Genomic DNA, 27,267 nt, shown 5'->3' on the forward strand with positions numbered 1-27,267 from the left:
CCAATTTTAAGCTTTAATTATTTTACACGGTTTTGATATATTATAGCTAACATGAAAAAGCCAATGTAATCATTATGACTATGACTAACTATAGGCAACAATGCATTTGTACCGAGTCAGAGAAGGCAAGTAATTCAAAGAGTAATTAATAATATATCCAAAAGTAGTCACTTTAAGCTTATGTGTGAAAAATCACCTTGAGTGAAGTGGCTTCAAAGCCAACTACAACATCAGGTGTGTTAATTTCCATTTCTCTCACATAGTTAGCAATTAAAGCTGCACTCCATATCCTCATTCTCGGCCACTGCCTTTGCCTGCAGTGTCATGCATCTGTGTATGAAATAAAGGGGGCAAGAGAGTATGAATAGCCTTGTATATTATTTCAGTAATGTTGCCCATGCCTGAAAACATTTCAGCGCCAGGGAAATGTAAATCTGAGTTGGCTGAATATAACACACACACCCACACAAAAGGGAAAAATAAAATAAAATACTCACCTCCCCTGTCCCCTCCAACACATAATGCATTAAAATGGAAAACAGCTCAGACCGAATGGGGGCCAAATATTTGTTTTTCTCTCCCCTGTTGTGTCCTCATTGCCAGTGATGAAATTTATAATCTCTGCCTCAGAGTCCAGTGCTGCTTTCTGAATCTATAATCGGCCATGGTTCCTCCAGCCTGGCCCTGGTCATGACTGGCTACAGGCCCACTTCCCTTTAACTCTGCTTCAGCAATACTCCATTTGCTCTCAACAACTGAAATCTACCTGTAGATTAGACTATATGTGTACAGTTGTTACAAGGACACATACAAACACAGTTAGGTACTGCATGCAGTCAGTTGGTGTATCACAGACATTCAACTCAATTTTGTTTGTATAGTGCCAGATCACAACAGTCGTCGTCTCAGAACACTGTACAAAGTAAGGTCTAGAGCTTACTATTATTATTATTATAGAGGAAAAACCCAACAAATCCCCCTTGAGCAAGCACGTGGTGACTGTGGGGAGGAAAAACTCCCTTAACGGAAGAAATCAACAGACTTCGGCTCTTGGTGGGCGGCCTTCTGCCTTGACAGGTTGTGGTGAGTGGATAGAGGTGAGAGAGAGAAGAAAAGAAAAGCAACAGCAAACAATCAAACACTGGGCAGGTTGATGCTGCTTTACCAGCAGTCACCTACATAACACCCACATGAAAAAGACTACTATATGAATACTTGTGACCAATTTATGCCCTTGGTTGCAACCATTTTTTCAAGACTGAACCAATTATCAGTCAGACACCTTGTGACAGTGTTTTTAGTTCAGCAGCATTCACACCCTGTCATAGCAAGGTTTTTAACCAATTAAAAAACAAATTAGTTATGACACTAGAAACACATATATTCATGTGAAAAAATTAATAATTGCATTAATAAATTTTAACTGTTGTTACTTGATAATTGGGGTATGAAAGTTCAAACTGTGCTCCTGTGTAGGTTTTTTGACTCAAAATGAACAAATAGCAATAACTAAAAAACATTGTTATTTAAAAAACAATAAATTACAGCTATCTAATCTCAGCAGTCAGGCCATGTCATAGACCTGTAAGGAGGTTCTCTGCTGTCCAGCTACTGTTATTCTGCTACTTCTACTGGCTCAGGGGGTATGTGTCCCTAACCGTAGGGTTGGAGGTTTGATCTCTGGCTTCTACCAAAATTGTGACCAAAATGAAATCATTCAAATTCAGTAGTATTAAATATATTTTTGCCAATGTGCAGAACCGAGCACTTAACTGAATACAAAGTTTTCTTCCCTGTGGTGATACTATAACTTGAATTCAAGTCATAATATCCTCCAGGCAGAGCTTCCTCTTAAACATATTAAACTCCTGCCTATTATGGTGGGATTCGGAGACCCTGACCCGTAACCATGGCCTCACAACTGTAACCTAAAACAAGACAGCACACACTGCAGAAGAAAGAAACAACCTGCAAAAAAGTACAATTTCTGGACATTTTGGTACTCTGGGTGGAACAGCCATGCCAGCGCCCTGTTGGGGCTGATTTTTCTGTTCAAATATTTTCAGGTAAATATAACAATTCTGTTATTCCTTATTTTTTTAAAAATATATTATTATTCAACTTTTGTTTTGTGTTGTCATAAACATTATCAATCTGTAGTAATTCTTTATTAATACCTTTACATTAACACTAGTCCCTGGTATATCTAATCATGCTGAGGATATGACATATACTGTAAGTAGTCACATGCTTTTCTGTACTGAGCAGCAGCAAAGCATCCAAAATGTATTTTAATTAATTTGTTTCCTTTATTATACAGCTTAGAATAGACAAGCTTATAATAGACACATTAAATTTGTATCAGATTTAGCAAATCTGACCTCTTACTTGCATCATTCACTGATGCTGCTGTCTTATAATAATAATAATAATAATCACTTTTATTTGACCAAGTATATTACACACACACACAATGAATTTGTTTCCGGTACAGAACCGAGGCAGCCATCTGTGGCGCCAACTCACACCAATGGCTCTAACCATCGGGGGCAACTTGAGGGTTCAGTGTCTTGCCCAAGGACACTTCGACACGTGGACTGCAGGCACCGAGATTCGAACCTTCAACCCTCTGGTTGGCAGACATCATTATCTGTAATTGTCTGCTTTTATTTTTTGGTCTATTTTGTGGTTCAGTAGGTCACACACACAACACTGCACCTTCAGTGGTTTAATTGAGCAAGGTGAAGTACCTTATGAAAACAGTCGTTCCAGGGACAAACATCTGGTGTTAAAGTTTTTTTTATTATTGAAACAAAGTAACACATTAACAAAACAGTACTGAACATGGGAGACAAGACAACACATACATGATATTACAAAAGGATATGGAGTGTTTTACAAGATTGTAGTGTGTGAAGTGTGGGTATTTCCAATTTATGCAGTTTATGAAGCGCAAGAAAGGCAAAAGGGGGGAAAATAAATAAAAAATGACCAGTAATAATGATGATAACACTACTAGTGGTGTTAAAGTTAATACAAATAATCAAAACCTTGGACTCCATGGCTTGAGCAACAGTCTGGCTTGCCCATTCCTGAAAATGGTCCTGCTGGGAGACTCAGTTCGTGGGAATTAAGTTACTTGTCCAATTATACTAAGGTGGCCAATCATTGTTGCAATTCAGTCTGAAAGAAATTAGAGAACATCTAAAAATCATACAGTTAAGCCGAAGTTGTATCACTTTATCTGGTTGCCAAAGAAACTGAGTCTCAGAATGTGTTTTGTCTTATTTTACCCCAAAAGACAATTAACACACAAAGGTTGCAGAGACCACATTCATTTATTCATGTGTAATTTTATACCAAAATGATAATCACAGGTCTAAACCCATGTGGTCTTGGGGTATTGAAAGGGAACACCCAAAACAATGCAGACTGGCACATTTAATTTATAGTATATGTTTTGCTTTATGTTTTTTTATGAATAATTAAACTTTTTTGACCGCTAGTGTACGAAACAGAAACAACAAACACTGTAAGTTATGGTCAAGTCCAAGGCTTTACTGTAATGCATTGTTGGTACATATCTTTTATTTTGAAAATGTAATTCAAAGACAGATTCTACATTGAAATGACTTAACTTGCAAATTAAAAAAGAAATGTTATAACTAAACCTGATACACTTTTTAATCTCTGCTAGGCCACCACATAAATTTTCCAACAACAGACAGCCAGACACAATAAACACACATTACACCTATATGAACATGTGAAGTAGTCACACATATGACTAGTTCCGATCAATCAATTGCCTGAAACAAACTTTTACAGCTCAGCTCCTCCTATGCAATCTGCATAAATCATAAATCAGCCCAATCTTGTGACTGCAGCAGTGATAGCTACTGCTTCTGCACTGCCTCTGCCAGGCCTACTATTACTTCCCTCCCCTGACCTGCATAATAACTGTAATGATAATAATGATATGCACATCAGGGCCAGCGCATAAATGTCAGGATCAATCTGGCCTGAGCGAGAGTACATATGCATAAAAAACAACTTAGAAGGACAAGTGAGTGCACTGCCAGTGTTTTTCTGAGTGCTACAGAAAAAAAGCACAAAACAAATAGACATGTTTATCCTGAAGAGTTGAGTGACCGCTTACATGAATATTTTGCTCATTTGTATGTGTGATTGTGCCCCTATGTGTATTTGTGTGTCCTCCCATTATGCATGAGTGATGACTTCTAGTGTCTATGTCCCCCACACATCATTCCTCTATGCATATAAAAACAGCCTACTGCTTTAATATCCTCATTTAATGACTAGCCCCAGTGAAATACCATTAACGTAATGACATCACACTGGCCATCTCCAACACATACCACACACACAAAAGCATGTTAACTCTGAGCAGTGACATTCTTTTCTTTAATTAATTAACAATGAATAACAGTAGAAGTAAAATATTTTTTATTATGCTTATATGAGCACAGCTATGTTTTAATTTTAAACCCAAAAGGAGCTCTTTGCAATTATCTGCACATACAGCACACTATAGTGCCTGTGTGTGTGTGTGTGTGTGTGTGTGTGTGTGTGTGTGTGTGTTTGACTGTGGCAGCAGTGAAGTTAGGAGTTGCATTTTCATGTTGCTCATTCAAGGTCAGTTCCCAATCAAGCAGAGTGAATACATAGAGACATTACAGGAACATATGTGCTTGCATATTTATTATCCTGTTATCGTACACGCACTCTGCATGCACATTGACTGCACACAAGCAATTTGTAATATTGAAGAGCTGACACAGTAAGATTTCGTAATGTATTGACCGTGTCACAGCACAGTCATGCAAGGTGGTAGAGCTACTGATACGCAGTGCTGGCTTGTCATCTGTGTTCCTTAAATGTGACCTGATGTAACTCAGTGCAGACAGCAGATCCAAGGCCACACTTATGACATCAGAGCACCCACGGGGGGTTAAGGAAAGCAATGCTTTGGAGCACTTCACTGAAAAATAAAAATATTTTTGATTACTACAAAATGACATACACAGACAATGAAATAAGTACAAATAATTTTATTGTGTTAATATAGACAATACACAATTTATTTATTGCATAGATTACAAAACTATACAACAGTATCATGAAGACTTTCTCAAAAAGTTCATAAATAATAATGCTCATTCATTAAAACAAAAATAGCAAAAACCTTAAATGATATATTGGTTCTAAACAGCAAAATCATATTTTAACATCAACAAAATTGTCATCACAGACCACAAACATACACAGGTATACACCAATATACTCACATTTGCATATACTTGTGCATATTAATTGCTTAGACAAACAGTTAAACACAAGCAAAGGCAAAACTAAACATAAATAAATAATTTTGTGATCAGTGCTGCATCGTTAATAGTTCATAATTGGGTTATACAGTTGATATAGCAGCTATACCTCAGAACAAAATTTCCCATGGTGTCATTTGTGGCAGCAACACCCAAGATCATCATCCCACCATACAAACATGTAAACATGCGCACATCATCCACATCATTTTTGTCCTTCCAATTAGAATTTTTAATATCCTGGTCAGCATTAATGGAGATTAATGGCTGAGCCCCATGGTGAATTACAGCGTCATCTATTATCATTCCAGCTTTGGGCCCAGTCTGCTCTAATTATATCCTCAAAACGCCCTCCGCTCTACAACCCCCAATACCCTAAGATCAATCAATAATTTTAATTTTGGGATGCCCCCCAACCCTGCTCCCATCCCTACTCGTCCTGTAGTTTTGCTCCTTTGTTCCTACTCCGCGAGTGTCTGTTTCCAAAGAAAATCAAATGCCAGTAGAAATGATGTGCAATTAATTACCTATCTTGTCTATAGCTCCCTTTGAATCCTTGGTTCTGGTTGTTTGGCTGCTGGTCCCCACTTGTTTCTCTCTTGAGTCTGCTATGTCTTTCCTCCCTCTCCCTTTTTCTGACTGGTGTACGACTTCTTGTCACATAATTAGCATGCAGATATGCATTGCCTGCTTTGCAAGTCAATTCACCTCACTATCCCTCCGCCTACTCTCTCTCGCCCTTGCTCTCTGATTGGACTTTTTCAAATAGGGTGTTTCATTTGGGGACCCCACCCCCCACTCACTCACCCATCCAGGATATCCAAACACACACACACACACACACACACACACACACAGAGTGTACTGTATGTTAACATTCCCCTTTACCTGCAGGCTACAGATCTTTGCCCAGTCTACCCAACTGCCAGCCATACAAAACAAGTAAAATATGTAACCACATTTACAGTCTTGTGGTCTTTTCAAAAAAACCTTGGATTTTCTACCTGTTTTGGTCACATGTGCCAGTCTACCAATGACATTGTGCAAACCTCAGTGGCTGGATCCAAATGATACATCTTTTCCTTTTTGGTGTGATAATCTGTTGCTTCATTGGCACACATTCACATGGGCAGAGATGCAGCACAATATGTGTTTTGCACCCTTCCCAAATGCTAGATAAACACATTTCTTTCTCTCTCTCTCACACACACACACATACACACAGAGAACATTTGTTGGTGCAGAAAGATGTTTGCTCAGCACATTTCAATACGAACATCATAATACTCTATCTAGTTGCCATCCATTTCCTTGTCAAAAATCAACATGAGCCAGCGTTTTTTATTCCCAAATCGCTGTGAGGCAAAAATCACATTAATTTTCTCACTAAAACCCAAATGTCATTATGTAAAAAAAGAAAGAGGCGGGTTACAGCATCTATTTTTGATGGCCATGGATAAAGATATCCACATGCAGAGTCAATATTTGACCTTCACCACCTTGCATAGAGGTCAAATTGTAGGCCAGCCCTCTACCTTTCACCCCCACTTTGCTGTAAGCTCTCATACCTACTTACACATCTCACACAGTGCAGGCAGTGATAATGAAACATTAAATTAACATCGTTTTACACAGATTAAAGATAAGAGAGGTTCCCTGGTCCCATTGTGCCAATATAGTGAAAGTGAAACACTAAGATCCATTTAGGGAATTTCCTGCTACAGCGCGTGTCCTCAGATGTGACCCTACTATAAACACAGAAAGCAACAAGTGTCAGAGTGTAGGTTTCCCTGTGTAGTCATGTCTTAGTATCTTTGGCACCAGGCCAGCTTTGCCATCTGTCTCTTCTCCCCCTTTCCCTGTCTCTCCTCCTCCTTTTCCAAGCCAATCTGCTCTACATTTGCTATCATTACGTGCTTGCCATCCTTATGGCATATCAGAGGCAGACACCAGGCACCCTTTACCCCTCTCTCTCTTCTCCTCCTCACGCCCCTTTTCCCTATTTCCACAACTACTTCACCACAGAGTTCTCTAAAGGGTCCAGGTGGCATCTTGCCCTGCTCTCCTCTCTGAACCATTATGGAAAACAAAGAAGCGCAGGGAAAAGAACAAAAAACAAAGGCAAAAAAGCCCCCAAAGTGAGAATATATTCCTCTCCACATCCTGCTTAGAATTGCTGTGCTTCCTGTGCCCACAGGCTTGGTGTTGGTTTGTTGTTGATTTCCATGCTTCGCCTACTTCTGGATGGCTATTGCTGTTTGAGCAAAAAGGCTGAGAAGTAAACCCTCTTCAAACCTTGGAACTGCCCTGGCTTTGGTGCTGTTCACAGGAACCTGGTACGTCTCCTGTGCCCACACACTCACATACACACATGCACGTGGATGCTGCGGAGTGTTTTTCTCAGAGCTCCCTGCCACCTCGTCTGCCTGCTGCCTCGAAAGAACTGGGAATACCATGGGATCTACCAGAGACTCACTCGCACACATGCACATACGCCAGATTTAATACGCAGGAGCACTCACCAATCGTTTAAGGCTGCAGGAAAGTGAATAATCAATTAAGTATTGATTTCTTGTAAGTTTTTTTAATTCCAAAGGCAAAGACAAAGAGCGTAGTTTGAGGAGCGCCGCTGTGAGCGAGAGGAGCCGCGAATTAGCCAATAAACACAGACGGGGGAATAAACGAAGGTGAACAAACGAACTGCTCATCAGTGCAATATGCTTCTGTGTTTTTCTTGTTTCTACAAGCCCTTCCAGATAAATTAATGCTGAATGCAAAAATGTTTTCCTATGGAGACGAAGAGATGGCGAATGGGTGAGCAAGGGTTAAAAGCAAAAGCTGCAGGAGGAGACAGAATGACTGGAGGACTCGGTAATTAGGCAGTCGGCAACACACATCACATCAGTATGCGGAGTATGCAAATTCACCTTCTGGCTCTTTCTTTTTGTCATAGATCAGAAGACAAGAGCTGCAGAGAAGAATTAAGAGCTATTATTCTTCCAAAGGAGAGGCTGATATATGCAAATGAAAAGAAAAGGGGAGGAGGAGCAGAGCAAAGAACACTGTAACGTCAAAGATATACAATGGACTCCACTACAAAGGAGAGCCAAAATACATTCATACAAATACTTATTCTTCCTCACACCGTGGGAGAGACTTCAACATTTGCGCTAGAAATAGCGAAAAAGAAAACGACAATCAGACATGCACCTTCATTCCCTATTATGCCTATCTCTGTATATTGATAGGCTGCCTCGTGGATGATAATTACCTTTTGGGATATTGAATCGCAAAATGAGCTTCCGAACGAAGGAACAAGAAGAAATGGCAAGAAAAAAAAGAATGGAGGTATGCAAAGGCGCTAATAAGATTCAGAGTGCTGACTGTATGTCATCTACATGGTGACGACGGCCAATTTTAATGAACCATTGGCTCCCCACTACAGATAAGTAATGGAGAGAAGGATATGGGTGTCGAGGAGGGTGAAGCGAAAAGAACTTCCTTGTGCCTTTCTTCTTAATTTCCAGCTGATATTTGCAGATTCTGCACCATGTGGATTTACAGTAATAATACATGTTGAAAAAAAAAAGACAACCTTTCCTTATATTGTCTCTTGAATGGAATAAAGGCCACAGAAGATAAGAGCATCCTTCCATTAGGATTTATTGCTGCTTGGGCTAGTACTCCATCGCCATGTTGCTCAACTGGGTTTTAGTTCTGATGGCACTCGCTCCTATACCAACCGTTCCAACGATCCAAAAAATCTGTTGGGAAACACATACATATACACAAGCTTACACACACACAATGGCGTCTTTCACACTGCTGCCCTATCCCCTTCTTCATCATTCTACAAAAAGCTTCCCCATTGCTGTTTTGCATATTTGCATGCCGCCGCCCCTGCCACGAAGGACTAAGCAGCCGTATGCAAAACAGTCTGGTATTCCCACTTACACAGCAATGAGATGAAAAGTGTGAAAAGATGGGGGGGGAGAATTGCAGAAGCTGGGCGGGGGAAATACATGATGGAGGCAGGAAGACAGAAAGGTGGGGGGTGGGGGCAGGAAGGCCACAGGGGAGCTTGTTGGCACTAAAAAGGGGCACGCGTGATGATGCCACTCCTACTGCGTGATGACAGAAAGACGCAGGCGTGGGAAAAACAGAGGAGTGGAGGGGGCATGAAGGGGAGGAGGAAAATGGGGTACGAAGGCATGTTGGCACTAAACGGGGGCACGTGTTGCCACAGGAGGAGGGGTGATGTGGGTGGGTGAGGTGCAGTGGGAGGTACAGCAAAATAGGGGGTTAGACAGGGGCGCGGCAGGGGGTGGCACAACATACAAATGAGTTTCTAAAAAGGAAGGGTTTTTAGATTGAGGGACTATGTGCATTAAGGAGGAATGTCACACCATTAAAACACAAGCCACATACCAGACCTCCCTGTTCACACGTGCACAGACACACACCTCTTATCAGATCTCAGGGGAATATGCCAGGGGGTGTGGCTGCCATGCCTGTGACAAAGCATGGTTAACTTCAACACAAAATACCCACAGACCTCCAGGGGTGCACACATACACACCCACACAGTTTAACATATACAGATGCATCAGGAAGTTCAGTCTTTATTGCAGACCAGGCACAAATCCAAGCACAGTGTGCCTGGTAGTGCACTGTTTTTGTGTGTTTGACTTAGAAGGATTTCTCTTTTATAGTTCATTCTCTTGTATGAGATGTTTTATTGCAGTGTACAGTATTTTGTAGTAGTTGCTGAAATTGATTTGTATTTAATATCTGCTGTTATTCCGATAAAGTTTATTGTTCATCTGTAAAATATTGTTCCTTATGATGACCAATCTAAGAGGCCCAGTGTTTTTACCAAGTGCAATTTCACTTAATTCAATTTCATAAGAAAACACCAATTATTGTTTGACTTTTACCATTCATATTTATATCTTTACTTACATCGCCTTTTGTCAAATCATTAAAAGAGTAACAAGAAAAAAGTGTGGTAGTTAGAAAAGAAGGCACATTTATAAAAAATATGGTTGTATAAGCTCTTTTCACCATCTCCATCAGATGGAAAAGGTCTAAGACTAGCTCAGCTGTGAATGAACCTTGACCTTGGTGACAAAAACAATAAATTGGTTAGACTCAAGTCAGGAGTTCACGTTTACCATCGTAAAGTCATCCAGTGGAAAGTCGATTTGATTATTTTCACATTCACTTCTAGTTTAAGAGTGATAGTAGTTTCACATGCCCTTCTTGAGATGCAAGCCCATAGCTTTTAGCCTTGGTAAGTGAATTATCCGTGGCAGTATCAAATTACCCTCAACAGAGACCAAAGGTTGCTTAAAGGCCTTTTAGTCATCCACACTGGCACACCAGCTAATTTACAGCAGACTCATTAGATCAGCATTAAACACAATTTCCTCTTGACAAATTTCATTTGGTAGGAAAATCATTACTATGGCAATAATAAACAAGCCTATACAGTAGTGGCTAATGGCAATTTGAGTAACCTAATGTCATCAGCAAAGGCCAAAAATAGCAACAGTGCCTTGATGGCCATGATCAGAGCTACCATAGATTTTGATGTGACAAGTGTTAAAAATTATTTTGGAGTTTGTATTTCTTTTTGTTTGTTTGTTTGTTTGTTTTTCCTAAGCTGGACTATGGACTATGACAGTGGAAATTTAATGTTTCATAACTGTCTGTGCACAGGGTTGTGTGTAGCCTGAGGTTGCTGTGCTGAACAATAAACCATAATTTGATAGATGAGAAATTACAGTGGTCCATCTACTGTGTAGGGCTCTCACCTCAGGCAACACAATACTGCACCAGATGATGTGTCACATTTCTCAGAGAACGAGAGAAAAATGAAATTATTCTTTTATACTTTTTTAATAATATCTTCTTGTGTTTTGAATATAGCATCCCTGATTTTACTGTGTAGATAAACAAATTATTATCATTAAAGGAAGTGATATGAGATGAGAAGGCCGCATACTTCATGTGGTGCACATATTATTGCTTATACCACAGATTTATATTTATACAGTCACTAAACACATAGAAGATACTGTATGCATCATGGGTAGATCATCTCTGTTAGCCTGTTTTCATTTTCAATTAGCAAACATGTGGCTCTTCGAGTTGTGGCATAGATTTACAAAATTATGTTTGTTTCTTTTTTGTGTGTGTGTGTGTGTAATACTCTGGGTGAGAACTATGGAGACCGACCATTAGTACACCTGGAGCATGCTCCACTAGTGTGTCATTTTTGTCAAGCATACAGGACTGATTTGACTTGGCCCAGTGGTGAGTGACAGCCATGTGAATAAACACAAGGATTATGATCCTACTGAGTACTTAATTTGAAATTAGTGGGTAGAACTAATAGCACACATAATAGAAAATACTTTAAGTGAAAGTATTTAAAATACATCGAAGTATATAATGAGGCAAAGCTAACAAGTTTGAGGGTTGATAGGCAGCTATTTATTATCCCAACTGTGTGGCTTCACCACTAGGGTCACTATGTGGCATTTGTTAACTTTTACTGTGCATCTTGCAAGAAAGAAATCCATTTAAATCTGCCCCAAGCAGTCTCTCATTGTCTGATCAGTTATAGCAGCTATTTGATAAGACAGATGTAATGTTTAGAATGTTATATTTTATTGCATGTTTTAAAAGGTTGAATCAATAGCAAGGAGGCTAATCCCACTTCTTTGTTCTAGTGTGTTGTATGTCTTGTCAGACAACAGTGGTGCAGAAGTCAGTGGAGGAAACGTTCTCGTATTTTTGAAGCTCGCATCCTCAGATGGTGGTGATGTTGTGCAAAATAGATGGCTTTTCTTCCTCAGTAATTTTACAATCTTGACATGAAATCTTATATCCAACCCCTCTGTCATTAAGGAACACCCCCACTCATGCTTTTCTTTTTTGATAGATGTTCAAAAAGATGTTTTTTTTTTCTGGTCAGTGGGCTCATGCAATGTTTATTAGATAAAATGTTAGCCACTGTCATGAGACAAAAGGTGAAAACATGCTAAACACAAAACAGAAGTTTATCTCAGCCAATGGCAGTTCTCTGTCTTTCCACTGGTCTTTTTTATTACAAATTGAGACCAAACAGGGAAGGGCTAGATTTGTATTTGATTTAAAACAGCCATATGTATTATAGCATTTATGATCAGAACATGTGTCTGTGTCTGACAATTAACTTGACTCCAGGCAGTTTTATGGTCAGATTCAAACAGGGACTGCATTTTATAGCAATGATAGAAGTCAAAATGGGCATAAGTTAAATCCATAAAGCATTACCAAATGGTTTATATAGGGAAGGGAAGTTGGAATGGGAGAGTTCATCTTCCACATCTGAAATGTCACAGTAGCTTCTGTGATGGGGGGGGGGGTTCACATGTTCTGGTACTTCATGTGTGCCTAGATTGTTCTAATGGCTGGATGTGACAAAATGTGACTCACAGTGATAATCTATTTCTTGGTCCTTGTAGAGTAAATGCTGTATCTACTGTAATCAGGCACAAAAGAAGGCACATGAGTTTATTCTTAAATTGTAAATTTGAGAGAGAGGGAGGGAGATTTTTAAAAAGATATTAAACCAATTAGTTCTGAGTAACTTTTCATAATCTATGATTAGTTTAGAATATTTGTAAATGTATACATTACTTTTACTGCAGTCTTTTTTACCATGTTTTGTTTAAAGACATTCTCATGAAGCTCATCTAAATATTTAACCAGTGTGGAGTCTGGTTTTCCAGCGTTTCCCCAAATTCATCTCTGCATAATTGTAAATAAGTGACAACATAGCCAGTGTAAGGGCTCATTGAGCAACATCATACACTATATATTTGATTATAGAGTCTCAAATAGACCTCACAGTCTCAGTACTGTATATGTGTTACTCTTTCACAAAATACTATATACAGCCTAGGGAATTTTGTTATGTTTCTTTTAAAGATATAAAGTACAATCTTAAAATAGTACCTGTGAATATACAGTATATTTGTTTAGTATGTTTAGTGATCAGCACAAACAGACATGCCAACCTATTGTGATTTATTTTGACTGATCATTTCCAGATTCTTATTATTTGTTACTCTGTTGATACTTACCGTGTTATGTATTGTCTGCTTTTGCTGTTTTCTTTCCTTCAGTGCAAAAGTATAAATGCTCACAACAGTACAGGCCACTTGCATAGACTACGCTGTAGGTGTGGCTGTGGCTCAGGAGGTAGAGCAGCTGTCCTTTAACTGGAAGATGAGCAATTCAATTCCTGTTCTCCTCAGTCCACATGTTGACGTGTCCTTGGGCAAGACACTGAACCCAAAGTTGCTCCCGATGGCAAGAGCAGCACCTTGCAGGGGCAACACTGTTATTGGTGTGTGTGTGTGTGTGTGTGTGAGTTGGTGGCCCAGATGGCTGCTTCAGTTCTGTACCGGAGACAATTCCTTGTAACATACTTGGCCAATAAGAAGTGATTATGATGATTATCATTACATCTAGATTCAATGTGGAACCATAAATCAAACTTAAGAAATTGTTCCATGGGCCATGCCCTACCCCTCCAAAAAATTTCATCAAAGTCCATTTATTACTTTTTGAGTTACACTGTGAACAAACCAACCAACAAACAAACACACAGAAATAAAATATATAAAATATGATAATATTGGTTCAAGTACATATAAAGACAGTATATGCAACATCACTGACTTCTCTTTTATACTGACTATATATCTGTGTGGCTTCTCCGTGAGTCTAAAGATTGGATACAGCAGAAAATGTGTGGGACAATCAACACCATAAATCTCTGCCTCTCTCTTTTTCTCCCTCTTTCCAGCAATCAGCTGCATCATCCACCTTTCATCAAGCCAGGCCATTGATCCTCCACCCGGCAGGGGGTCCTTTCAGTATGCAGCCTAATGTTCTCATTATGTGTCGGTCACTTTGCTGATGACTGCTGATTACCATCTCATTGAGAGACATGGCAAGGCAGGGGAGAGAAGGGCCTGCCACAGTTTAAGGAGCTCATCAGAAAAAAATCATGCAGGAGACTTACTTCATGAGACTTGTTTGATGATACCTGAAAGGACTTATTTCTTTAGCTTGGATATATTTAAATATAACCAAAAAAAAAGGCACACAGAGTGATGAGAGACATAGATGTTTTTATATTAACTATTGATATTATTATCTGAATTATCTTCTCACCAGAAAGAGAGAAAATAATCCCTCATTAATCTGCCAGAAAGTAAATACTGTCCAATTAAAGTTGAAGTGGCTCAATTTGCTATATCTTGTGTTACTGAATTTGTTGGAATAGACAGGGCCTGGCAAGCCATTATCATTTAAGCTTCAAGGGTTGTTTCTGAATGTGACTTGTATGTTAAAACTTGGAAATGCTCTGAGATTCTTCTTTTTTAACTTTTATTTATTCAGGGTGGGTCCAGATGCCTCTCTTTTTCAGGAATTCCCCATTCACATTCATACAGTTACACATTCACACCTGGAAGCTGCCCAGTATAGCCACAGAGTGACCCCTGGCCACTGAGCGGCTGGGGTTAAGGGCCTTGCTCGGGAGCACCACAGTAGTGTTACCGAGGGTGGGGCAAGCAATGCTTTATCACCTGTCTCACCCAGATTTAATTCTGCTGGTCCGGGGATTGAAACCGGTGACCTTCCGGTCACAAGCTTGCATTCCCATGAGCCAAAATTTTAGCCATGATATTCTGATCAAATAAGGATAATGTGCATGATCATTCAGAAATAGAACTATATTATACATTGTTGCTTAATGGTAACCACACACACACACACACACACACACACACACACACACACCTATTTATCTATCTACCTGTTATTCTGAAATAAAGCTAGTTTCTAGTTAATGATGTACAATGTACTTTGATTCAGCTTTTTTTGTCTAAACAGATTCTCTTTAGCCCTTTTTGGAGATAGGAAACTTGCTGGATTCGTCAATCTGGTAAAGTGACAGCTTTTTGTTGTTCAGAGATATGGTCACTTTTACATCAATGTTTGTCACAGCTTCATTCAGACATACCCATGACCCTGAAAGAGAGAGCTGCAGTATGCATACGATATTTACCATACACACAAGACTGTTGTAATCTTGTGTGCTTATCCATTAATGTGACTGCATATAGTTCAGACTTATACCATGTTGAAAGTGATACATAAATGTTACTAGGTTCAGCCTAATAAGACTTCTTCAGAAAAGTGACCAGGGTGTTCACTCAAGCATGGAGCCAACACATTCAGATGCTGTCAGGTTAATGGAGAGGAGTGCATGTCTGGGAGGTGCTTCTGACACTTGCCTGTTTGTGTGTGTGTGTGTCTGTATGTGTCTTTATTTCAGCATCCATGTGTGTTGGGAGGGAGGACTGAAAATCCCAAGGTAATCTGAAGCACAAAGGCAATGTCATTATAGACATGGGGGGACATTATTCTAAAATGGCAAGTGATGCAGTGCTGAGACAGTAGATAAGGGGAAGAGAAAATGAGGAGGAAAGAGTGAATGCTTGAATTTGTCATGGACAGATAAAAACAGGCTATAGGGCCAGGCTGGAGGACGCCGTGATAGGGGTGTTGTTTTTTTCCTCTCTTCCTTCTCCCTGCCCTCCCTCCCTCTCTCACTATACCCGCCTCACTCCCTTTTTGAGGTTTATCTGACATACGATGAATGCAGCAATTTTATCTGAATAGACAAAGGAGCGGTGACATGCAGCCTCACTCTGACGACTGACCTTGAAGGAGATGAAAGCAAGGAAGCAAAAAAGGAGAAGGAAAGGAAGGAAGAAATGACCATGGTGGTTACTGTCTCTATTTGTGACAACTCTCTTTTCTATTTTAAATGTTGTCTTCGTTATACTGGTAATAGCATGCAATTAACATGTTTTTCTGTAAACATTTTTAGAGCAGCTGCTTCTGTACACATTTGTATTTACACTATTTAGATTTCAAGTTTCTGTTTTGTTTAGAATGACAAATCCGTCACTAATAAGCCTCTTAGGCTGAGCTCAAAGCACTGTCATAATGTGAAAATAGTTGAATACAGTGCCTTAATTTGAAAAGGCCACATTAAATTTGTTAAATAAATGAAAACCTTTTAAGCTTGCTGTAAGTCAATTATGCTATTTGATGCTGTATTTTTCTTACTGCTGTATGAATAACTGGTCAAATCCATTTGATGTTACAGCTGAGGTGAAGGGTGCTGCCACATTTTCTGCAATCTAAAACAGCCCTGCAGAATTGAAAGGAGTGACACATTCCATTAAGAATTTGAAGCAAGACTTTTCCCAACAAGACAAAGAAATGTTTTCTTGCTTACATTATTCCTAGCACTTTCATTAATGCTAAGCCCATCTACATGTTAAACCAGCAAATGAATGCAACAAGTTTGGGCATGTTCTCTGGGGGCTGCTGCAAGTCATCCTGGCAAACGTAGGAAATTGTAATCTGATATTGAGGTACTAGGTGAAAGACATGTCAAAAAGTCAATCAGAACAGTTGATGTTGAAATAAAACCTGGAATGCAGTGGAGTACACACATTATAATGTATGGTGTGCTGGAAAGCTGCCGTCAACCTTTTCATCAAAATAGGCTAAATATGTATATGAATTTTACATTACTTGCTGAATCAATCAGATCTATGTGAAGAAATATTGATTAATCCTGTGTGAAATTAATTATGAAGCAGTAATGTGACAACCGCAGAGTTAATAGAGCTTCATTTTGCCTAATGCAAACTTCAGCCTTCTTGCTGCTGATCCTACTCCGTGACAGCGTGTAACTGATGACATTTCTTTCCATGCCCAAATGTGTGACGGTTTAGTTGATTAGTGGCTCCTTTGCTCTACAGCCATACATTAAACATACAAACCACAGTACAAGAGATGAATGGGTACTTTTTAATAACAGCAAATATCAAGCAGAGACCAAATGCAGATTTGATTCTTTATTTTTGTCATGTACTTTACTTTCTGCACAGGAACAATAATTTATTGATAATGTCCTGTTTTAAAACCACCATGAAACACAAGACTGTGGACATGTGATTACTGTTCTGTGAAAACTGTGACCATAACTGAATGCGTGTGGCATCAACCTTCAAAGCTGCAATAACTAACTTCTCTCTCTAATTTTTGACCGTTAAGGGCAAAGTGAGAGTCAAAACAAACTCGAGCAGTATCCCCTCCTCTTCTCCCTCTTTGCCCCTCCTGCCTTGTCTGTGAAACTATGTCATATGTGGTCATGATAGCCAGAGACAGCAGCAGTCAGGTAGCGCAGCAGTAGTAACTGGCTCCAGAGCTAATGTATATGGAGTACAGAGCCCATAGAGCCCCATGGTTTTTGGTGGCATTGCAGTAACACAATGTCATATAAAGAGGTTTACATTCTAGCAACATGCATACATATGTCTACCGCTGTGTGTAGCAGATGTATCTGCAGTAATGCAAGCAAAGTATACAGAGGAATGTTTTTTCCCAGTAATATTGATACAGTACTAATATTCAGGCCACTATCACATCACGTTCCATGTTACATACTTGACACACATAGACATAGGGAAACATTTTTTAAAACAAAAATAAAAACCAAATTTAGGTTTCAAATTTTTTTACAAGGTTATCAGTGGATAGAGCAGTCGTCTCCCAACCGGAGGGTCGGAGTTCGAATCATGGTGCCTGCAGTCCACGTGTTGAAGTGTCCTTGGGCAAGACACTGAATCCCCGATGGTTAGTGCCATCGGTGTGAGTTGGCGCCACAGATGGCTGCCTCAGTTCTGTACCGGAAACAAATCCCTTGTGTGTAACATACTTGGTCAAATAAAGATGATTATGATTATATAAACCTTATATAGGTATAAAATGATACTTTGTCACCAGAAAGATATTTGTATGCAAAGACTTTTAGCATTTATCAATATTAAGATTATTAGAATCTCTGTGACCATGTCTTTGGACATACAACAACTTTGACAGAATAAAAAGGCCAGTTGAATGTGATGTTGCAGGCCAACTTATAACAGGTGTGCATGACTCTATCCAGACAGTGATCTTTTAATCTGCTAATGTGAAAGGAAGAATAATCCCACATCTGGAAGTTTTACTGCCCTGTAATTGCAGAGCTGCTGGTGAGCCTTGGAGAAAAAGAATGACCTGCATTCAGCTCCCAACACAGACAGACACGATAACATTTAGAGGGGATGAAATTTGTGTTAATTTCAGATGACTTACCTTTTCCAAACCAATTTGGTTTCCACTCTGTTTGTTGATGTTGCTTTTAATGTGACAACTGTGACATACATTTCCACAACAGATGGATTAATGTTTTTCTTTTCAGTGTGTGTATCTTGTTCATTTCCCTCAGCTCTCTCTTTCACTCTCTCTCATTACCTCTCTCTCTTGCAGGATTTCATCTAGACAGATGCTTCCTGTCCGGACTTTGACGTAAAAGTAAACACAAGTCCAGATGTGAAGTGCGTGTGTCTGTGTGTTCATGTGTGTGCATGTTTAAGACAGACAGACGGGGGGGGGGGCAAGGCATTGTTTGGTCTTTTTACACGCACTGAAAGGAATGGAACATTAAGAGATAGAAAACGAAAGGGAGTAATAAACAATGTGACCATGACAGAGAATTCCAGATGTATGCATTCCTGTAATTTGAACAAGTGAACTGTCCATGAAAATATTCTTCCTTTTCATTTATTTTGAAAAATATAAATCACTGAGTTTATTTACACATTGACATGACATAATGACATGTTGAATGAAAGTGTTTGAATGACTGTAGCATTCTTATACATATTTGTGTGTCTATGTACATATCACATACCCAAAACATTCATTTCTTATAATTCGGGTTAATGGCATCACAGTATGGCTTGACTAGACAGATTATATACAGTAGGCTAAAAGACATACTTTCCTGTTCTGCCATTGCTTTTCTTGTCCTTGTCCTGAATAGAGAGACAGAAGAAAGGAAAAAGAGAAAGAGAAAGAGAAAGAGAAATGTAAAGGTCATGAGTGATGGATGCTTTGTGTATGTCTGTCATTCCCAATTACTGAACTTTGCCTTTTAAAGCATAGCTCAGAAGCATTTCTCATTTCTGCCTTTCTGACTGATGAAGAGCAGACTGACTGGGTGCACTGTGTTTTAAACACCGCCTCACTAGTCATTCAGTATTTACTTCAGATACAATACACTGCAGCAGCCACTCCTGCTCTGCTTTGGAGTTCTTTCTCCATAACTTTAAAAAAAATCTACTCATTGTTTTTTATCAAATATAAAGTTTCCCCGTGCTCAGGTCTGTCATAGTGCCATGCAAAGAAAAATGAGATTACATACTAAAACTCACTGCAGGAAACAGGATGTTGCATTTTGGTACTGAGCAGTGTAGATGGTATTTCCAGCACACACCAAGAAATGCATCACAGGTACTCATTCCTAACATTTTTAAAGATTATTGTAGCAGGATATAAATTCGTAAACTCTATTTTTGCATGGCATGCATTTTCCTGTAAATTGTCTCAGAATAACTGCAGCTCCCAATTCTTATACATACATATGCTGCTATCCTCACGTTTGCAGTTTACATGTATTTTTTCCACTGATCTAGATTAAAGTATTTCAAATGCTTTCACTGCAATGCACTATATTTAGCACAATGTGGCTTATACAGCTGCCTGTGGTTCTGTTATTTATTCTCTACTCTAGCTTTAGTTTATAAGGGTAAAGAAAGAAAAAGTATATGGCAGGCAGCTAAGTTAATCTCCTCTGTGCTCTGTCAGCCTCCTTGCACAACTTAAAAAAAGTGTCATGTTGACTAGCTATAACACTGTGACACTCTACAGAAATAGGAAGAAGAGGTGGGAGGGAATAAGGGATGGAGGAAGCAGTGAATGAGGGGTGGAGAAAGAGGAATGGAAAGAGAACTCCAAATATACACTACCAGTCAAACGTTTGGGCACACACTCCCATTCAGTTCAATGGGAAATGACATTTGACTGTATATCCTATTGTATATCCTCCAAAACCTTCTCCATTCTCACTTTGACTATATTAAAATAATTTCCTCTTAAAACATCTATTTTCTGCCAGTGAAAGCCTCCCTAAGTCTCACAATAAAGGTGGAGGTGGTTTGTGAGGTCAGCCTGAGGAGCGCTTTACGAGACACGCTGCACTGATATATAGCTCACTGAGACTCCATTAAAACCCTGGACCTGTGCCATTTGGGAAAATGGAGGTCATTCACATGACATCTATAAAATCAAACTTTTTGTTCATATCTGGTCATATATCACTTGTGTTTACCCCCCACCTCCCTTTTTTCCACTAATACTTGAATCTTAAACATTAGGACCAGGATTATCGTTTTTCGAGAGGTGGAGCGGGGGCTGTGAGGTGTGTGTTTGTGTGGATGTGCAGGGGAGTTGGTAAGGGGAACAGGGTGATGCTCAGTTTTTGATAAATGTACCATATCAGATCTGCAAAGGAGCATAAGGGGAACAGTCTGCAGCTGGTGATTGTGGAAAGACAGGGACAGGTGTGTCAAGGCCTGGTTGGGTGTTCCTTTTTCTTTCTCTAGCTGTCTCTCCTTCCCATCACTCTTTTCAGCTGTTTGTAATGTTTAGCTTTTCATTTTGTCTGTGTCTACAGGTAACCTAATTAAAGAGACGTTAACTTACATGTATAATCATCTTTGTCTCTTGCACCCATTCTGACATTTTGCTATTCTGTTTGTTAGAATCTTTACCTTAAACATATTCCCTTCCTTTTATCCTAACTCATGTCTCTACTGTATACCTTTAAAGAAACATGTCATTTCCTATATATCCTTTACTCTTCTTTTCTGATTCTACCTTCCCTTATCTTCATGTCTGTTTAAGCCAGAGTGTGTGTCCTGTCTGTCTTGCAGTGGCTCCCAGCTCCCTAGGGCAGCGTTTCCAGGCTTCATTTGTTTGAGGGCTTTCTAATCTGGGGACTGGGACAACCTTAGTCCACTGTGCCCTCCTCAATCATCCCGCAGATCAGCAGAGAGGAGGGGATGAAGGAGTAGAGAGGAGAAAGAAGGCTGGAGGTGATAGCATGATTAGTTGTCTGTCCTCACTCTCACACACCCGCCCCAATGGCCAGCAACTACCACTCCCTACATCTTTGCCATCTCTCACTCACTCATTCACTCACTCACTCACTCCTTCTGCTTTTCCCTGTCTCCCCCCCCCATCTATCTATTTTGCCTTCTTATCTCTCCCTTCTCCTCTCTCCTGCATCCTGAGCGCCAGCCTGTAGTGCCAGCTATCCCTCTGTCCATCTGTCTATTTATCTGTCTGTCTGATTGTCTGACCTCAGCCCCAAGGGTGGTCCCTTTTGTGTCTGCAGACAAATGAGGATGACCTTTTATTGTAAAACAGACACCTATTGGGAGGGATGAAACCGCCAGTGTTTAAATTAACAACAGAGAGAAGAGAAAAAGAGAGAGAGACAGAGAGAGCATTTCAAACTGAGAGAGGGAGTTGGAGAGAAGGAGAGAGAGAGTTAAGTTTTTGAAGTTCTAATAATTATAGAACAGTGTTTGTGTCAAACTAGCATGGCCACTGTTCAATAATAAAGTCCCCTACCTGGCTGGCAGCTATTGATGAACAGTGGTGGAACAGTGAGGAGCGGACCTCTTGAACGTGCCACAGACCCATCAGTATGGGTGCATGAATTATAAATGGCATTGACAGTGGAGGTCATAAGAGTAGACAGAGTATTATTGCACATGAAGGTCCATTCTGATTTTGATTATTTTTATTCCAGGGGGCTCACAAAAGGCCAAGAGACCGTTGGTGAATATTCTAAAAGGGCACAGGGCTGAGATGGGCTTGATGGTAGGCTTTGATTTCTGGCTAATAGCCACTTCAAACAGGCTTGGACAGCTCAGAGACAGAGGAGGAAGATGACACTAGGGCTAAAGGACAGAAGGACATGGGACACAAACAAAGAAAGGCTACCCAAACCACACACACGGAAGATGTTACAATTTACAGTTTAAGAATTTAGATAATGTTAGTGTTCAGAGCTACAAGTGCAACTGAACAAACACAGACAGTCACATAATACCACTGTTTGTGCCATATGGACCTTTTTATGTAATGGAATTTATCCTGGCTTCAGTTAGTTAGATTTTGACTTTGCTGAAAAACTGTAGGATTTTGCACATAATGTAGATAAATTATTTACTGCCACATGCCGTTATCTTGTGGCTGGTCTGGGGAGAGAGCAGTGTGACATTTTATTACCTATTTCACAATGGCAGTGTAGCACCTGTAGCTCATAAAGTTCTTTCTTAGGATTCACATCCAACGCTTGACAATGATGTTTGTTATGGTGTAACATTAAGTCACTTAGTAGTGTCTTGTGATTGGCTTCCATGCTATATATCCACACCGAGAATAAACATTAGAAAAACAAGAAGCATTGCCAAAGTTTAAGAGGACATACAACTCTCTTAACGTTATGAATTATGATGCTTTTGACATTTTAATTCTCATCTCTCTAGCACACTCACACTCATAAACATGGACCATCCTGCTGAGTTGTGATCTGGAGTTCTTTGTTGGTCTAGGCCTGTCTGATCTCAAGGCTTCTGACTGGGAGTCAGAGTCTGGATTTTAGTCTGAATTTAATATAGAAAATTAATCTTACATCACTGCAACACCCACAGCACAAACCCTCACACACTCATAGTTATTCACACACACACACACATACCCAACACAGTATAGATCTTTCTTAAGGTCCAGTTCCACCCCCTCCTCATCATAACTGCCTCTCATTTATTAACCACACAGAGACACACCAATACATGCATTTACACACATAAATATGTCCACACATACCCATACACACCTACTGGGATTGTCTCACCTCTGAGATAGCCTCCACACCACAGCCCCAGTTGCTCTATTTTAATTACAAAGAATGAGCCTGCATAGGTCACACAACACAAATCAATATCTTTAAAAAAATATTCAAATGTGACCTAGAAAACAGAGCTTGTGCCCCCTTTTTATCATTGATTTTTGATGCAAGGCAATTTAGTCTTTGAGAGATTTTTTTTTCAAATCTTTTCTTGCTTTGCAGCACACAGCACAAATATTTACTCCAGTATGCATGTCAGCTTTGTGCCAGCCCCAAGTATGAGAGAATGAATATTGAATTTAAGATAAAGCACAAGTATGAGAGAATGAATATTGAATTTGGAGGTAAGCATGTGTGTATGATCTAATATCCATCCAAAGACAGGCTGCACATTGTCTCAGTCAGGAAGGCAATATAAATATAAGTATATTTGTTAGAGGGAGGGTCAATATCACAAGGTGGATATTGTTTGCACCTCTGAGTTTGCGTAGAGAGAGAGAGAGAGTGTGAAATCAATGTGGTGTGTGGCATCCAGCTCATTGTCTGCTTATTGTTTTGTTTGTTATAGCTATCTGGGTTGAAGACTCTGTCTGGTTTAGTTACACTTTCATTTAAAACACTTACAAATTGCCAAATTTTGTATTCCTTTTCAATACTTTGTTCAAAGAAGAACTCTTGTACCCTTTGCCCCTCAAAGTGTACTGCTTCACAGACATGGCATCGCACATTTTAATCTGGGAGCTTCTACTGTCTGACTGAGAAGTTTCCCTGGGGCAGCTGGGAGTTTAAACTGCCAGCTTTCTTGTCTTACTCCTACTTCTTAGATTGCTACTGAGGTCCATAAAAAGTTTGAATAGACTGATTAGATTTTTGGAATTTGTTAGATATAACATTTATTCTTCTAAGTCTATCTTGTTGAGGTAGTTAGGCAGTTACAACTTGGTTGGTAAAGACAGAATAACCATTTTCATATACACTGCTAAAAAAAATAAAGGGAACACAAGGGAAAATAAGACATTCAACTATGTAATGAACAAGGTATATTTCATTCATTCAGATCTAGGATGTCTTATGTTGTGTTCCCTTTATTTTTTTAGCAGTATATATACAGTCAGGGGAAAAATTATTTGAACCCCGTTCATAGGATGATTTTTATCCTTGTAGGAGGTCTCTAAATGCTAAGAGATGGGTTCAAGGTGACCCTATGTGGATGTACACACATACATACACACATATACACAGTATATGTACTGAAAAATCATGCAAACATCACACAAGCACCGACAAACACTCACAAACACATATCAATATACCCACAAGGGTGAGGACACAGAAGAAGAAAGAGCCTAGAAGAAACATGTACTCATCACACACACACACACACAAACACACACACATGCATACAGGTGTGTTGTGATCCACAAACAGAGATTAAATAGTGCTGATGTTAGAAGCAAAAGAAAAAAAGACAGCTTTGTCAAAGCTTCCTGCTCATTGTCACGGTGATAACACTAACAGTATTGACACTGACTGGAATCACACCTTCAATAACGTCTATTCCCTTTTTATCCTTTATTCTATTTGCAGCTCAGAAGTTCATGTATCTATTTAAGTTGTACTGAAAGCCTGTCGAAAAAATGGCAGAGAATAAATGTGTAAGCTCAGTTAATTCAGACGTCTTCCACCAGTGTGTTTTCTTCTCAGATGTGTTACCTTTATGTTTAGCAGAAGAAAGAGTGCAATCATATGGCCTGCATCATGGCATTAAATGCAAAGAGGAGTTGAGCAAGAGAAATAAAGAGAATAAAAAATAAACAGAAAGGTGGGGGGAGGGTTATTATCCATACAAGTGATCAGGGTTTGATAGAGAAGTTGAAGATTGCCAGATATCTCTTTGTTCACTTCTCCCTCCTCCTTCTTTGCAGCTTTCACCTTTCTTTTCTTAATCTTTTTCTCTTTTTCTCTTGTCACCATTTTCCAGGTCTGTGTCAATGCTGAACATCCTTTCCCATCGCTCTAGCTCCTGCTCAGGCCTCTAAAATGACCTAATAAAAAGGTCTGTATGCCACCCCAGCTTTGCTGCTTCACCTTGAAGAACAACCTCCTTCTATGGGATAATTTCAAATAACAATTTGATTCAGAGATGGTAATCAGACAGACAGTCACACACATTTGCACACACACATAGATGGTAATGCAGTAAATGATTAGGTTCACAGATGAGGGATCATTTTTGTACATTTTCTTGGAAACGATGATTGCTCCCAGCATTCATTAGCAAATCACAGAGGTCAAATGATTCAGAGGCAGTGCTTGCTCTTTTAAAACCACCATGCACAGTCCAAGATGAATAAAATGAGACCAAAAATTAGTAGATATGACTAAACTAGTTCTAGATAAAAAGGACATGGTGCTATTATGTCCTTGACTATGGATTGTTTAGTAAGATTTGTAAGCACCAAAACTGCATTTCAATGTCAATTATTAACAAGAACCAGTTGCGTATTATACATTTATAGTTAAGGAGCCAGAGAGGCGACATAGGGGGGAAAAAAATTGATGGTCGAGTTTGTAAGATCTCACAGTGTCTCACTTTTGTTCTCACCTATCAACTTTTTTTTTTTATTCCTATAAACTTTTTATTCTCCTATGTCCCCTCTCGGGCTCCGTAGATTGTCATGCTGTTCTAGCAGGGAATCTACAGCACCTACGGAGTCTATTGCAGTGGCCCCATTTGTGAATGAATCATTGAAATGTGTAATCCCAGAGCAGCCAGGGAACCTTGTGTGATGGAGAGAGCAGGGCTTCACTGTAGAAGGTGGAAGAGTCTCGAGTGAGAGAGACAGAGACATAGTGAGTAAGAAGGAGGGAGGAGGAGAGACACCATACTGACATTATGAATGATACATCATATGATTGTCTTGGACAGAGCTGTTCTCTCTGACTGCCTATACTGCACTCTCCAACTGTCCTCCATTTCAAAAGCCCCAGTGAACTGATTTATTTTACTCAACAGAGCTGCTATAGAGTTGACTCTATGATACTGCCCATAAGTTTTCTAACTTTATGTCTAAGGGAATGTTTCCAGAATTTGTATTTTTTGTTTAGTTTGTTTCCCCTCAATTCTTTCACAAATGGCTAGTCAAAATAACAAAATAAACATGTAAACTTTGGTTTTAAAATAAGAAATCTTCATCAAGCACCAGCTCAAATGTTTTTTTCTCTGGTGACTCTATTTCTCACAAATATCCATCATGTCAATCGGTGTAAAAGGTTCACCTCCTTAATTCATGGCCAATCACTGAAAAATCAATAGCAAAATCAAATAAAGGTGACATATCAAGATATATTTACAATAAGTGAATATACCGGAATTACACTTTTGTCTTATCTACTATCAACTTGTCAATAACAATCAATAATCTTTGAAGTATTTTCCTACCTTTTCTCCCACAGCTCAACAAACAAGGGCCAGAATAAACACGTCATCAGATGGATAACAAGACTGGCATGTTTGTGGTGTGTAGGTTACATTTCAAAGGTTTGAAAGGCCAGAGAAAGCTGCCATCTGTGAATTATTGAAGAGGTAAGGGATAGGATAGGAGAATATGAGTGAGTAGCATTTAGAGTTCAGAAGACAGAGAGAGCCAGCCAGCTCACAGTACAGTTCTGTGTGCATGACTATGATGGGAAATCTATATACCCTAACCTTTCTTTGTCTGTAGTTTTATTGAAATTGACTGGTCAGAGGGACAATATTTCACCAAGACAGTATGGAATGAATCCAGTTCCACCAGATTCCAGACCTCCTCTACTCCTGAACTTACAAAGTGCGTTTGCACTGTATGTGGATGATGAAATCTTGTAATATGAAAAATATTACTTCCCAATTCTGTGTGGAACTCACATCTAGCTCTTTTTTTTTTTTTTTTTTTTTTTTTTTTTTTTTTTTTTTGTTATTTCCCA

General features: G+C 39.4%; 2 long non-coding RNA genes across 2 annotated transcripts in view; one reads left to right on the forward strand and one right to left on the reverse strand.

Moving 5' to 3' along the window:
- The first annotated feature begins 6,233 nt into the window (after window positions 1-6,233).
- On the forward strand, window positions 6,234-8,937 carry LOC109963729 (uncharacterized). The gene is made up of 2 exons (XR_002275434.1): window positions 6,234-8,219; window positions 8,302-8,937. It is a non-coding gene; the product is annotated as an uncharacterized LOC109963729 (long non-coding RNA).
- Window positions 8,938-18,144: 9,207 nt separating this feature from the next.
- Window positions 18,145-27,267, reverse strand: part of LOC109963728 (uncharacterized) — a 50,202-nt gene continuing 41,079 nt past the window's right edge. Inside the window, exons 3-4 of the long non-coding RNA XR_002275433.1 lie at window positions 19,320-19,354; window positions 18,145-18,178 (exon numbers count right to left, since the gene is read on the reverse strand). This is a non-coding gene — a long non-coding RNA (uncharacterized LOC109963728). The remainder of the gene's footprint in view (window positions 18,179-19,319; window positions 19,355-27,267) is intronic.

The sequence above is a fragment of the Monopterus albus genome, unplaced genomic scaffold, assembly GCF_001952655.1.
Source record: "Monopterus albus unplaced genomic scaffold, M_albus_1.0 scaffold78.1, whole genome shotgun sequence".
Classification (NCBI taxonomy): Eukaryota; Metazoa; Chordata; class Actinopteri; order Synbranchiformes; family Synbranchidae; genus Monopterus; species Monopterus albus.